Source organism: Mytilus californianus, unplaced genomic scaffold (assembly GCF_021869535.1).
Source record: "Mytilus californianus isolate M0D057914Y unplaced genomic scaffold, xbMytCali1.0.p SCAF_8, whole genome shotgun sequence".
NCBI classification, from domain to species: domain Eukaryota; kingdom Metazoa; phylum Mollusca; class Bivalvia; order Mytilida; family Mytilidae; genus Mytilus; species Mytilus californianus.
The window spans coordinates 93165753-93182641 of record NW_026262734.1 but is presented as its reverse complement, the minus strand read 5'-3'; the positions used below and the strand labels follow the sequence as shown (position 1 = coordinate 93182641).

The 16889-nt window shown below is 30.6% G+C and overlaps 1 long non-coding RNA gene across 2 annotated transcripts; it reads left to right on the top strand.

Moving 5' to 3' along the window:
- The first annotated feature begins 410 nt into the window (after positions 1-410).
- On the top strand, positions 411-16176 carry LOC127711054 (uncharacterized). Of its 2 annotated transcripts, XR_007986456.1 has the most exons (4): positions 411-537; positions 1744-1799; positions 4271-4360; positions 13117-16176. It is a non-coding gene; the product is annotated as an uncharacterized LOC127711054 (long non-coding RNA). The 2 variants fall into 2 exon arrangements; XR_007986455.1 differs by lacking the exon at positions 1744-1799 and having other exon boundaries at positions 418-537.
- Positions 16177-16889: the final 713 nt, after the last annotated feature.

Sequence of the window (16889 nt, the reverse complement as noted above, 5' to 3'; positions counted from 1 at the left end):
CCTCTAATTCCAAACAAATACTAAATCAGTTATATCAAGACATAAACATTACTAAAGTAATGCAAAATAAAGAGTCTTAGTGTTATGGGTTTATTGATAAAAAACAAAGCACTCCTTTGATTTGTTGTTCCAAGTGTGATTTTGAGTTGTGTTGCATTTATCGTGTTTATAGGGGATCAACAGTTTTTTTTCAGTTTGAAAATGATTGTTCAAAAACAATTTTTCGAGAGAATTGTGCATGAAATGGAAAAAGAATATTAACAGGTACCCTTTCTACATAGGTTTTATGTTTGTGAATTTTTTTAACTTATTTGTGTGGTTTCGATGTGTATGTCGCTGACTGGTATCCGTAGAAGTCGTTGATTTTTTGAAATCAAAGAGTTATTTAATTTGATCGTTATTTGGATTGGATACATTTAAAACGCGAGGTCTGCTAAATGACTTCATATTGAATATACATTTTGTTTGTCATTTTATAGAGATATACATTTTACACATACTCTTCAGGACGGAGTATCTGAACCATTGTTTTTGCAAGTATGAATTATGTAAAGCATTAAAAACGATTCAATAGTCTAAACAAAATTTGTGAGCTGGTACACGTTAATTTCTATTTTCGTTTTAAAAAATCTAAAAAAATTACATTGACAAAGAAAATAGAAAATAAATCCATCAGACGTGAATTGAAATAGAAAGTGCAAACCATATTTTGAATGAATGAGTTTGCTGTATAACATACAACTTTATGTTTAAAACTGACTCGAGCTACACGCTCAGCCTTATTGTAACTATTCCGTGCTGATAGATATAAATGTTGTTGTGCATCTGTAGAATATTTGCATTAAACCACTCGTTGTCATGTCTCTACACAATTGAAGAATTGTTCAACAATATGGTTTTCCCATAAACTTTAAAAGCATTATCAAATACAAGTAGAACACAACGTATCTCCTTAACAGCATCGTGGATATCAACCGCGCTGGATAAGTTGTCTAGAAGTGTCTTAAGTGATTTGCTATGTTGCAAAAAAAGGTTGTTTATACTCGTGATTCGTATATGAATCCCACTTTTTATTGTTATGTGTCCTAGAAAATTGTCTGTTAATACACGGGGAAAAAGACAAAATTCATAAAAAGTCGGCACCTGGTTGGTAAATGCGATAAATCGAAAAACATTGTAGTCTACGACTATATTGTAATTTTCTTAAAACACAAGAACATAATCATTCATAATTTTTTTAAAACTTTGACCTTTAGAAGAACAAAAAATTATTTTTCGGTCACGACCGTCACCTACATTTGTGTAGACGACCATTCGTAATCTTAAGGCTCGTATTATAGCACATCTGTACCAAATACTGCTGTAATTTAATTAAGAATTGAATGCGTCTTTTTGTAAATTCATTTGGATGTAAAAGCGTTAACCGAGGTACATTTCTAAAAATGTGTCCACGGTCAACGCTTCAACAACCCTATAAAATTACTAAAAGAAGGATTCAATACTTATAATTACATTTTTTGGCTAAGATCAAGAAAACACGATTTCTATCAAGTTTTTCTTTTAATTACCTGTGCACTTTATTAAGAAAGATCATGCCATCATGAATGTTAAATTTTATTTTGAAATGAAGGTTAATTTTAAATGACGCGAGATTGCTGTTAGCCAATCAAATTAACGTTTAAAAATGAAACATTCATGTAATGTATTTATTTAATACCTTATCATTTGCTTCTACCTATTTAGCAACCTATTCCAGTTATCACGGCGCCACGGTGGTCTGCCAGGGACCTAAATGCACAGTATGTCCAATTTACAAAACTTTAGTACGCTATTATTGTGTTTCTGTGAATTTGCATTGCTAAAAGACGTATCTCGGTATTTTGTACATCCAAAAATCAGTATTTATTTTTGATGTTTCTGTTTTTGGTGGGACAATGTGTTATGTCATATATTTTGTAGTCTTAATATTTATAAAACAGCCTTTCAATACCATCATTGTCATGAACAGTGTTTGGACTGATATTGTGAAAATAATTGTTTAAAGTTAGAGATTGCAAGTTCGTTTCGTAAGTGCGTTACTGATTGTGATGTCCTGTGGTGTCTGTCGTTGATGGAAGATGTTCATTGTTGTTCTGCGGTTTGCATATTGTGTCGACTATTATGTTTTTTGTTTGTGCGTCTCTCTGTGATGAATGTACTTGCATATGTTTGTAATGTATTTCCCTCACGAAGTGTTGTCATTTTAGCGATATTTTTCCACATTGTCATTTAAGTTTCTATGTATGTTGGTGTTTGTTTTTGTTGCACTTCAGTGTTCCTGTTGTTCCTTTGTTTTCCTCTTATAGTAAGTATGTTTTCAAACGTTTTAGTTTGTAATCCGGATTTGTTCTCTCTAAATCGATTTATGAGTTTGGAACACCGGTATACTACTGTTGCCTTTATTAATAAATGGTTAAATACAATTTTTGAAGTAAAATCAGTAGCACATATATCTCTGTTAAGAAAATAATTTAAATTATCACATGGATCGTTACTACTCAACAAAGATTATGGAAAACTAATAAATTCGAATTATCCATAACAATAAAACAAACATGAACGTATGTAAAATTATTCATTGCAAAGGTTTAACATTTATTTTGCACATCATGATAAAAAAGAGTCGATGTTAAATTTTTAAGGGATAACTTAAAACTCAAGTATTTGCAAAAGATTTAAAAAAAATTGAGGTATAAAATGTTCATGTTTCATTTTTTCTATATTTCTAATTGGAAAGACTTACAATTGTGTGTTGTCTCTACTTTTTACACACTTCATTGACTTTATAATATTGTGCGCTTAAGTGTGCGTGAAAAGTTTTGTATTTTATTTTTTTAAAAGCGCAAATACTTAAGACGTCTTCGGATTTCTAATATTTCTGGGATTAAATTCGACAATTGAAGTGCTTGTGTTATTTCCTTTTATCATCAGCACAATTTTAAATATAGATAAGCGATAACACGTTTTGTATGTTTGTGTCACATGTTTGTTGCTTTGGTGAAAGTTTACCCAAAATTGTTGTAGCTTTGTATGACTGATCTCTGATACCGTAGAATGGAAAATATACCTGCAATCTGACCTCTTTTTATTGTTTTGCGAACCTCATTAAGAGTTATTTTCTACCCATAAACAACTGCAGGTAACCAACTTATGTAAATGAAAACAGACAGGACATTTAAACATTTATTTTGATGGTAAAGATTTGATATGCAATATCAATTAAAGACACAATCGTACTTAATTTAGAATATAATAGGATCTGAACGATTTGTGATCCGTATAATTACCTATTATTGAGTATCAGCAAATCTTATATTTTTTTAATTCGATTCAAAATGCTATTATCTTTTAACAAACGCCTTTTATTAATATATTATAAATAAAGTACAGTTGCAATAAATATAAATTTATTTCACTTACCGAATTAAAATTATTTTTAACTGTTTTTGAAATGTGTTTGCGTTTTGCATTTTTTTCACAACTATAAATTGTTTAGCTTTCCCAAGTACATATAGCCTTTTTTATGGAATAAGATCCCTTCCATTTCGAAAATGCAGGTCGATTTCACAATGTTCTGTTTATTGATTGTCTATGTGTTTCAATTAATAATTGAATGCTTTTTTTTTGTAAATGTATTGGGATCTAAAAGTGTTGACCGAAGTACATTTTGTATGAAGCGTGGAAGCGCTTCATTCTAAAAATGTGCACACTGTCAACGATTTCACAACCGTATAAAAGTACTAAAAAAAGCATTTACTATTTATGATTACATTTTTTTTGTTAGGATTGTACAAACTCGGGGCCTTTTATAGCTGACTATGCGGTATGGGCTTTGATCATTTCAGCTCTTTGCAAGTTCAAAACTATAAAACGACGGGTATAACATTTCTTATGACATACTAGATTGCGATGAAGAATAAGAAGGAAATACTTAATTCGTTCCACCAGGCATTCACCTATGATGACATTTATGATTTACCTTATATCTTTTATCTTCCACGTAATTTTAAATTGGTTCCAGAAATGCAATCAATCGTCAAATAATAGAATTGCTATGAGTATTGCCTGCGTTCTCTACTTGCTGATCGTGTAAATTACTGTAAGCAATTTTGTCCAAAATAAAAACATTAGGTGATGTTGGAATGCTATTTTATTGTCATGTATATGTAGCGACCCTAGTGGTTATCTTTTTCGTGTATTATTATTAGTTGCCTTGTAAATTTTATTTCAGATCAATTGGACATGACAATTTTTTATATTCTTGGACTTTTACGAGTTCTTCTTCTGTTCTGGATCCTTGGATATTTCAATGCAACTGGAGGTAAATATCTAGTAAATTCAAAATCTGATATCATAAATATTTGTTATCTGAGACAAATGGTATTCATCATATGTTTTCTTTATATTCTCATTTGTGTGCTCTTTCCTATTATGCAGACTTAGTGAACGAAATGTCCTCTAGAACTGATCCAGTATGATAACGTGGACGAACACATAAAATCGACTTAAGCATACCACAAATTGGCTGACCGATACGAGGTGTCAGTTCCCCAGCCTATATAAAACTTGATTTCGTGATCTCAAATCGCGATAGGTCTAATGTATGCATTAAACACTTTTTTCTATAAATTTTGACCGATTGTTTACAATTGGTTGGGAACGTATGCATAGTAGACGTTACACTATTTAAGCAACAAATCTCGTTCCTACAATAAAGCTATTCTGTCATGTTTTTTTTTTCTATCTTGATTTGTTTATTTCTAGTGGAAAAAATGAAATTTGAACATCAATATAGAAATTTTGCCTCAAATTTGACAACATCAATTTACTGATGTTTAGATTTTGGTCCCAATCACAGCGAGCGTATGTATTTCATGCTTTTTGCCTTTACTGGTATCCGTCTCGTTAGTCATTATAATGAAATATTCGATTTATATGTTTTATTCGGTCGTATCATAGACGAATTATTTTTGTGGTTTTAAAGGTTAATAACTGCGACCTCTACAATTACATAAGGTCCATTTCATTGGTGGCGGAAAACGGAATGCCTGTAGAAAAGCATCAATCTTCTACAGATCGGAAAAAAACACATCTCTCCATTTACAGTCTTGTTATCGTTGTAGATAGATTACTCAAGCCACTCAATCACCGAAGCGCTAGGGGTAGTTTAAGAAGATGATTACCATATTAAATTATAAAAAACAAATTTTATTCATTTTCCAGACTTGTTTGTACCATGGTCGGCCAGCATCTGTGTTACAAAATAAATATTACGCACAAATGCGATAATTTCAGTTTTCCATTACCAAGTTCCTCCTATCGGATGACGTTTTCATATTTCAAATAAAACATTTAACGCGCACTAATATACAATTATAAGGATTTCATTTACAAAGTTTGGAATCAAAAACTGGTGCAGCAGGGTTATTAGAAAAACAACATAATCGGAACGTTACAATTTGCACATATTTAAATTGAAAGCGCTGCTGGAGAGCAACTAGTACTCGACGGTATCATCAGCATAGTACTTTGGTACTGTCAAGATTGATCTCATTCCTTTCTCATTTTTTCCGCTGATATACAGTACTACCTGTGACATTATCTTATTAATGGTGGCCATAAAAAATATGGTCACCATGATGGCCCTAAATGTCCATCATTGTACCTCCTGTTGCTTAATTAATACACAAGGTATTAATCAAAAACTAGTCAAGGATAAAGGGAAATCATGACTGCATTGAAATGTTAAGATTATATAACTGACAGGTAAAGTGTCTCAGGTAAAATATATGTGTTTGTCAAATTTAATAACTGTGATTATGACAAGAAAATTCTAAAATAAAATGAAATAATAAAACTAGTTGAACATATAGCTTCCTAACTTTTTTTTTGGTAAAATATTTGCTCATGACTGTTTGTTTTGATGTTGTACCTTTTAAATAATCCTATCAATTTAAGTTTTTTTTTACATGTAATTTTTGGCAAGTGAATAATAAATGAATATCATCTTCTAATGTAATTCAAACTTTCACAATGCCTGCCTGCCTTTTTCCATTGAAAAGATGTTTCTCAAATTAATTTTCTAAAATCAAAATTGTTTATACTTACTGCATTAACATTGTTAAACAAATGTTTAAGATTATCTTATTTTCGAATATATTATCTCTAAGTTGTTATGTTAATTTTTCAAACAATTCTTTATAGGAATAGTTATCCACCATTATCTATTTCTAGATTATGACCACTAATTCTTTAAGTTTTTATTTTATTTTCAAAAATATTCTTATTTTTGTTCTTAAAATTCCTTTTAAATCAAGGGCTTTAGAGAATCTAATCCATTCAAGTCCCTGCAATTATTAACTTTATCTAAAAGGCCTGAGTCGAGTGAAATATTCTTTGCAAATGTATACCAAGAATATGTATCGAATGTAGGACAGAAATGCACAGGACAAAAGGCCACAGACAAAAAGTCACGGACAAAAAGTCACGGACAAAAAGTCACAGGACAAAAAGTCACAATTCAGTTTTGAGATTATATTTCTTTGAACAAGAAAACACTAATTTTGAAAATATTTTTTTTGTTTTTTCTTGAACTATTATATATGAAGCAACTTTGTAATAAAAATGTATTCAATAAATATCAATAATGATCAAACAATTGTTATGAAAACAAAATGTCAAAGTGACCTGATACTAAAATGGCTTCATTCTGCCAAGAAATATATCCTTTGTATGATTAAATTTTAGTAAATTTTCAATTATCAAGGCTTATGAACAATTGCCGAAACTTAAAGATAAATATATGTTACAAAAAGAAAATATTTCAACATCTTTCTCTCATATATTCAAACAATTGTCAACAAATTATTTGTGACTTTATGTCCTGTGACTTTCTGTTTATTTACCTATGTACCATGTATATGCCAGTCCTGCAGTTTAGACAATAAATTAATACACAGATCAAAATGTGATTTAATTAATAGACCATAAAAGTGTCACAATCTATATGAAAGTGTAGTTTATTTTTTCTGGAGACAAATTGTGCCTGTTAACTGACAAAATTAGCCAAACTGAAGATAACATATTTGATAAGTTTACAATTGTTTCAAAAAGCAAGACATTTTTTTCTTTAAATAATGACTTTTCATAAGATTTACTTTATTCAGAGATAAAAAGAATTTATCAAAATTTGATGATAACTAGGTAGCCATTTGGAAAATTTAAGTCTCTTAAGTGGTTCTTCATGCACAACTCCAGTTTTGAGATTTGAAAAATATAAAAGATAAACAAAAATAGTTTATTCCTATACCATATAATAATATTTGTGGTTTTCCTGAATAATCATTATGATGATATATTGTACAACTTTGTTAACAAAATTTATAAAAGGATTGATATTCATGATATTGATAATTTTAATTTGTTAAGAAACAGGCTTGTTAAACTACTTGCTTCATGGTTCCTTTAAATATATCATTTGCATGATTATAAGTTATAATTAATAATAATTCATTTAATTATGCAAACGAACAATTGAATACCATGTACATCATGTGCAATAACTTTTTTTACTGAAAAACAATTATTTAAAGGATTCTCTGTTTTGTTTTCAAATGCTAGTCAATAACTTATCTTTTAATTTTTTTCATTTCTACTCAAGATTTTTTCCAAGAAGAAATTAAAAGAATAAAAAGCAAAAAAAAAAAAAAAACAAAACAAATAAAAAATAAAAAAATAACATAAAAACATTAGAAAAAAGGAAAATATGTAAATTTAAAGACAGAAAAATCAACAAATAATATTAATTAAAAAAAACTAAAACAACATTCTATTCTACATTTTCAAGAAAAGGTGAAATGTCAATTTGAGAAGAAACCTAAATTACCTGTACAGGTAAATTTTAATGAAATATACAAGCAGAAAACTTCAACCCTGATTGATTTCAACAGGTAACATAATTAGATAAAACATCAACCTATGTTTTATGACTCCAATAAATGGCCAACATCTCAAGATTGAATACCCCAATAAATGGCTACCATTCAATGGTGACTATACAAGAGGGTGGACATAACTAAGAGGAAGTCACAGGTTGTACTGTATTTACAATTATTTAAATGATTGAAAACCTAAGAATCCTAGTCCATCAAGTAAAATAGATGTTCAATTCGGTTCTAAGACGAGTATTAATTATATCTTATATAAGAATGCCGGATTTTGATTGGTTGGTTGCCAGTGTATTTTTCGCAAATTCTAACCTTTATTCTTTATTTTAATCGAATTTGCTTTTTTTTCTACCACTGCCAATGAATATGCCTCAAATTCCCCTCTATGTCGTTGTATTTGTCATTTTGGATATTTGTTTTACTCCCGCCTGCCTCTTCCTACTAAAATTGTTCTCACTTTATCTCATTTATTAAGGCAACTTGATAATGCAATATTGATTGATAGAGGTAATCCAAAAACTGTTTAAAAAAAGGTCAGACAACACGACTGCACGGCACCAATCTCGTGGTCGTATATTGAAGAATGCGCTGTGTATATAAAGTGGGAAAAGACGTCTATACAAATGGACGATTTAATGAGGGAATGACAATGACGTTTACATATAGATACCATGACGTTACAAAACGACAACATGTACGTGTATATGTACATGTATAATTCCCGCGGTACTATGATAGTCTCTACTTATCCTAAAAATTATGCAAAAACTTGTTTATAGATTACAGCTTACTGGTAAAAAAAGGATTTCCATGCACCTGTACAGAGAGTTTCAATCACAATCTTTTCGGTGTAATGAAACAGATATATTATGTTATGGAGGGGTTATGGATGGGTATTTGCGAAAAATTCTAGTCTAGATACCAAATTTCACTCGCACGGCGGCTCGGGAAATTTCACAGTCCCTTGACTGGTACTTTTAACAAATACTCCTCCATAAGATGATATAATTCTGTTCATTATACATTGTACATCAGCGATCTGGATAGAGAAAATTACAAAAAGAGCGCTTCGCTTGCTTCAAATGCATATAGTATTATTTTCTTTAAGCACTAGTCTAGAATGAAAAAATACATTTGACTGACAAATTTGGAATGGGATCACCAGAGGGACGCTTAAAGCGTGTTTTTTCACTACATAAGACTCGGTCTGTGGCACACGTAGCAAACAACTGGAAGATCACACCTGTAACGAAAAAGTAAAATCACAAAAATACTGAAATCCGAGGAAAATTCAAAACAGAAAGTCCCTAATCAAATGGCAAAATCAAAAGCTCAAACACATCGAACGAATTGATGACAACTGTCATATTCCTGACTTGGTACAGGCATTTTCTTATTTTGAAAATAATGGATTGAACCTGTTTTATAGCTAGCTAAACCTCTCACTTGTATGACAGTCGCATCAAATTCCATTATATTGACAACAATGCGAAAGAACACTGCTTGACAACAATGCGAAAGAACACTGCTTGACAACAATGCGAAAGAACACTGCTTGACAACAATGCGAAAGAACACTGCTTGACAACAATTAATGCGAAAAAACACTGCAAACTAACAGTTAAGATATTGATTTTGGGCAAAACAGAAATGTATTGTAAAAGGTAACCGAAAACATACAATCCAAAACATTTTCCAAAAGATAAGGAAAAAAGTAAATAATCAATGATTGTTTAAAAAATATGTTTAGTAGCAAACGTCCTTACCTTTAAGATACTTCGTGTAATTTGACTGAACAAACTGAAGTATAATGAACTAAATGTATCGGATAGTAGTGTAAAAGGGATTAAATAATGTACAAAAAAATGTAGCCTGGTGAATATTGCTGGGTCATTAAAATATGAAATGACAATGTTTTTTTCTGAATTTGTCTAAATTATGTCTTATTTTCTGAAAAGAATTTATCATAAACATTTGTTCTCAACACTATCTTTATGTTCTTTACTTATATCAAATGTTCTTTACTTTTTGTATTAATAGTCTGTACACTGGCAAAATTCATCTGAAGACATTCTTTATAGTCTTAAAACTTTCTGAATTTATTTCCAACAATTTTAACAATCTTGACACTGTCCAAATTTGTTGTTATACATTGGTTACACTCTTAACGGTCTGAAATCAGTCTATATTATCTAAACAAATTATAAACCGCCTTGACTGATAACTGTTTATTTTTAAAAAGTATATTCTTAATTAACTGTTAAAATCTAATAGTAGGCCTAGTGAAAACTGTAGGATTTCTATATTGGGGACTTACAAGAGTAATATACCTTTTGTCTAATCATTTAATAAACACAACTAAAACAAAATGATAATTTGAAAAGAATTTTTTAATTGAAATATAAACAATAGTCATAATTTTGATAAAATTTAAAAAAAAACCTTAAAAAAAAAAAAAAAAACCATAACATGCGAATGCAAACATGCAAACTGTCGATTACTAATAATTCAAACTGTGGATTACTTATAATTCAAACTGTGCATTACTTATAATTCAAACTGTGCATTACTTATAATTCAAACTGTGCATTATTTGTCATTCAAACTGTGTATTACCTATAATTCAAACTGTGGATTACTTATAATTCAAGCTGTGAATTACTTATAATACAAACTGTGTATTACTTATAATTCAAACTGTGTATTACTTATAATTTAAACCCTGAAAAAAATGATAGCATACAGAGTATCATCCTTTTATTGTCTTATCTGCATGACCATAAAACTCATATATCATGCATTTGTGTGTGTGGTCCGTGATATTCAAACGGGTTTACAGGGACAATGACTTATGCTGGACATTTCAAAACTTTTACTGCCAATTGGAAATTTAGTAAGTTAACCGATAAAAAGACCAATGAGAAATACAACTGGATGTTTTACTCCACAGAAGCAGCTTTTAAACGTTAAACAGTGAAGGATATTAAGAAAGTTAGATATACATATATAGTTTTTTTTTTAATTTAAATTGCATACCATAAAGAATAAAACACATGCGCTTTTTGATGTTTTATCAATACGTAATAAGCGGTCAATGAACATCAAGTGTTAAATTTATTTTGGATATTTATCGTTAATTTGTACATTTTTACTTTGGTGTGTTCTAGTTGAATAATTCAGTCTTAGTGGATTGGTCGCTATTAAAAAATCATTTAGTTAGTTAGCAATTGGCACGCGCGAGTCCAAAGCGTAAGGATCTCCTTCTCCTTACAATCACAAAAACGGGCGTGAATTTTTTCGCAGTAACACACAAGTTTTTTGGCAAAAGGAACAATGTTCATTGTTTCAGTAAACAAAGTTAGCTTAGCTTTTGGGAACGATTGTATGAAATTTTGAAGAGAAAATGACCGAAAACCCGATATTAAAACTTAAAAATATTGCGTTATCAGTTTTTAATTATTTTAATATTATAAATAGTCAGGTGGTGTTCCAAGTTGTCTTCTTTTTCAGCTTCTTAAGGTGATCGGAGTAAAATCCTCAGTAGTATTTTCAATTTTTAAACTCAACACATAAATAGTGACAAAAAAGGTACCGCTATTGAGAGAAGCTGAAAAATGAAATAAACACATTTTCGACATTTTTGGTGGGACCATCATATAAAATTTAGGAGATGTGGTTTCATTGTCAATGTATAGATAATCTAAATTTTAAAAAGAGAGGTGCCCGGGGTCCTAAAACTAGACAACGCTTAGAGTGGAACAGGTAATAATTCTGAATGAACCATAAATGTAGCCTTTACAATGGATGAACCAAGCCGCCTCTCCCCTAGATCCGTTTCTGAAATTACTGGGAACCGCAGGGCCTTCAATGTTTCATGTTTGTGGTTGGAAAATAAATGTCATTACTTTGAAAAAAAACACGAAAAGCAAAAGTAAATAGACCAAAATTGAGTGGCATCTATTATGAAATGTTTTAAATAGTAATAACAATAGTCAGCCAACGGACTCGTTGCATCATCAAAAATAAATGTCTGCTTACACAGAGCTTTTCCAAAATCAAAGTGATCATTTTCGTGAAGAACCTTGAGCGCATAACGAATTATTAAGTAAATTATTCATCAACGATAAAGTAACCTGTACAAGATTTACCTTTGAACTTCTAAAACAATAACAAATCGCTGATTCAGTTTGTATCATAATGTGATATGCGAAAAAAGAAAGAAGTTTGACTTACCGATGTTACCATTTTTGTTTAAGGCATGTTCAAAGTAGAAATTAATGAAAAGCATGCAATAATTCATTTTCAATACTTTGTTCAAGAGAACGCCATATTTACTGCACTGTGAGTCTGACAAAATTTCAAATGAAGTAATGCATCCTGTGATTTCATGTGTGATTCGCCGTGATTATAAACGATAAAATAGTTTCTTTTTTATTTTCTCTATTATGATAGTGATCTTCTATAATCGCAGTTTTGAAGTGCTGTACAGCACTCATATATTACCAACCAATATACAATGTACTTTTATAATTATTCCTACCAAAAGTATTATTCTTTGTGGATTGCAACAGTATTTTGAAAAAAAATGAGGTACTTTATGGGTTTCAACTGCTAGCTTAGTATATCATATCATATGACAAGCCTGTAGGTTCTAAGCAGAATTAGTTTTCGCCTCCTTTCTTATTGTCTTTAATAAAGGCAACAGTAGTATATCGGTATATCTAAAGTCATAAATCGATCGAGAAAAAAAAATCCTTCTTACAATCCAGAACCGAGAGAAACACATTTGAGGAATATTTTGGATTTTCAAATATTTTCTACTGACAATTCACCAAACGGACATTTATTATCGAAATAGGTACCAAAATGCAGTAAAATTGGAGATAGCAGTGCTATCTGCTGGTAAAGAAGTAAGTGTGTGTAAAACATCTTTTTGGTAAGACTTCGTCATAAAACATGTCTTCAAACATTTAATAATATAAAGGGCTTACAATTCCCAAACATATGAAGAGGACTTTCGAATGCCTTATTTTATATAACTGCAGATTGGCCATCAGGCAACCATTTATCACATATGAAGGTTATATTTTCAGGACTGGAAAATGTCAAATATATTTTTTCTTTTCTTCAGATTTTTACCATGACGTAAACAATTGGAAAACGGCATACAGTCGGAGCAATTATTGTGCAGGTCATGCTCAACAAAATTCGCCGCATACTTGTGATACTCAATTAAAAGGAGCAAAAGAAAAAGGCAAATATGTTTCGTCAGATAGTTATACTAAGGCTGCAGTTGAAATTGTATATATATATACGTGGGAGAATCCAAACACTTACCAAAACGCGAATGCTTTAATGCGTGGAGAATCAAATGGGTATCTTGCTAACACGGGAAACGTAAATATGTTCAACACGTATATTAATCTTATGAAAAAATCTTATGACCGTCTTTGTGCCGTATTTTCAAATTATTGCAACTATAACGATAAAGTTTTTAGAGGACAAACATATATTCCTCCGGAGATAGGTTCTACTTTCACTTTTCAAAGTTTTTTAAGCACTTCGAAGTCTATGACCACAGCTCAGAATTTTGCAAAAGGTCAGATGATTTTTACAATTAAAGGCGTTAGTGGATTGGACTTGGATCTATTCTCAGCCGTAGATGGTGAAACAGAAGTTTTAGTTAAACCACAACTTAAGATTAGCGTAGAAATCAATCTTAAAAATTCTCAATCTGAAATTCAAAAGTATATAGATCAATACGATGGGAATTATTACTATCCAAATAGTTATGTTGAAGGGACTGTGATAACATCAGGATCGGGGAGGTCAAATGAATCAAAATGGCATGGAGCCTATATATTCCCTTTGCTAAGTTTTGTTGTTGTTTGCATTGCAAATATTTGATAAGATCAAAGTTGAATTTTGTAAAATTATGAAGTTTTTAGGAAATTGCTATCAATATCATCGATCGATCGATCGATCGATCGATCGATCGATCGATCGAGAGAGAGAGAGAGAGAGAGAGAGAGAGAAATAATGACACTATCTAAATCGTTATATGGAGTAAGTATTGCCAAGAGTTTTGTTAATGTACAAATTTGAAGCATTGATAATTGTAATCAACTAATAATACTATCACTTAAAAATAGTTAAACCGGGTTGCACTTTTGGTTTAGACATTATTTTCCGGTAAAACGGCTAAAAAAACATTTTAATGATTTTGTCACTGTCAGCTAACAACATTAGATTCAATTATGCAAATATAGTGAAGTGAGTACAGAATATTCAAGGTAAAGCTGGTTTTAGTATATATTGGACTGTCAAATAGATACGTTTTCAATGATGATAAAATAATTCTGCTCAATGATCTATAGAATAAACACACTGTTGATTTAATTAATTAATTTATTTATTAATCAACAGTTTATTAGATGGCAAGTTTCAAACCATAGGAAAATTGGATGTGTACTGATTGATATTCAAATCTAAGACAATTGATTGTTTTCATTAGCGGATATTTACTTTGAACTAACTGTCAGTAACTGCGAGTACTCTGAGATCTGTACTTGGTGTCTTTTTGTTGTTGGGATGTATAAGTTCCCGTTCACGTCTACTTTGTGTTTTGTAGATGTATTTCTTTTTGTATCCATCTGCTGAGTGAATCCTTTTTCAACTGATTTCTATAGTTTGTTCTTATGTTGTAATGTTACCCAATGTTCAAGATTAGGGGAAGGTTAAACGCTCACAAACCTGTTTTACCCCGCAACATTCTTTATTTGCATGTCCAAAGTAAGGAGCGTGTAGTTCAGTGGTTGTTGTTGCTTCATGTTTGTATTATTGGTTTGTATTGGTTCGAGGCGTAGCTGAGAGTCAATACAGCTGAGAGAGACCCAATACAGAATCCACATAAGCAAACCGGTTTTTATGACACTTTTATTAACCAACAGACTTAAACTAACCACCAATAGCTGACTGAGGACATATACGAAAGTAGGAAGACTAATACGGGATGAATATGAACTAATTGGATTAATCTTCATTTAAATGCATGTGATGTCGAAAAGTAAAAAAATAATACTGTGCGATGATTTATCCTGAAATGACCATATGAGTTTCTTGGGTTTTTTAAAAATTCATCTTCCATCAACATAACGTGACTGACCTTTTTTAAGGAAAATGACAAGGACAGGTTAGAAGAGAGACGAAGATTTTGAAATCAATCTGGTGTCGAGAGCGAGGATAGCTTTTACAAAAGGTCCTTTTCATGGCCATATTTAATTTGTAGAAAGAGTCTTTCTTAATTGTACATATGAGGCATTTTAAGGTACATGTTAAGATACAAAATAATTATCTAATGTAAGTGTGTAGACAAATGTTTACTACCGTGTGACATATGCTTCTTTAACATGTTTTATAAAGGTTCACATATAGTCATCTTACTATTTGTTTTGTACAATTAAACAAATGTGGCCCCGCGAGAATATTCAAGATTTTCAACCATGTAATATTCAAAAAAATTTTTCTCTCATTGCGCCAATCAGAGAAATAATCTTTAACTGTTGACTGTTCTTAACATTCTCCGTTTCTACCGTCCATAACTGAATAAAAATAAAGAAAAAAATCATTGCATATGAAAATAACAACAGCTGTTAAATCAAACTTGTTGAGATGTAATGATTCGTGTAATACACACACACTTTTTAACTAAACACCAGTAACTTATTATTAAGACAAGTAAAAGTTTTTTGTTTTGACCGATTGTTTGTACCTGACCTGTATTAAAGACCAGTTCTAAGACACTCAGAATTGTAAAAAATAGGCAATTCATAGTTTATCTAAAGTCCTTGGTTTATTAACATGTATACTAACTATCCTTTATTTCCATATTAGATTTACAATGTATATCTTTATTTATTTTACTAATCTAATTTTGTACTTTTGTTATTGTTGTCAAATAATAGCTTTTTTCCAAGAATTGTATATGATTTACTAAAAGACTATTCTTTAATATCATATAAGTATGTAATAATTTGTTATTGTAGCTACATTTATACTAATCAGAAGATGATTTGGATAAAAAAAAGAGCAGACGGTTTAAAATTTACTTTTTATTGTTTTCATTAATTGCTGCATGACTGGTGCAGATTCTTTGTCTTTCAAACATATTAAAGGTACTAATAAGAATGTCCTCGGTGTTACTGGATCTTACAATGCTTTTTCCTATATGACAAATGTCTTCTTTATTGATTTTTTTAATATTGCGCGGTGTCATAGACATAAAAAAAACATAAACAAAATCTGTGAATTCGTTTGACAAAGTAATCAAAATATGGTCCCACAAAATTCGACTACTAGTGGAGCGGCGAATGTTGAAAAAGTCGCTTAGTTTACGAGTTTAAATTACCTAAATACCTTATTGAATTTTAATGTCTTAAATTTTCTACCGATTATTTAAGATATGACTGTAATATTTATTCTGTCTATTAAGAAATAACATCAAAAATGTGGTGCACACTGAAAAACCCGCGTAGTGGGTTATTTTAAAGTGTGCATCACATTTTTTATGTTATTTCGAATAGACAGAAAAAATATTACAGTCATTTCTTATAATTTAATAGTAAATTCCATTTTAAACCGTAGTAAACCATGAAAAAACGTTGATGACGTCACGGTCACATGACACAATTATGTCTATGAGCTGATAAACAAAACAACGTCAGCCAATCAGAAGACGCGTTATATCCAAAATTAAATTATTCAGCTTTAGAAAAATATTTGTCGAAAATATTAAATGTGGTACAAATGACGTTAAACACAGCCGTAACTGATGTTACCCAACTTGCAACGAATACCCCACTGCTGATTCGGTAGACAAATCTCATAACAAACAACTTCTAAAAA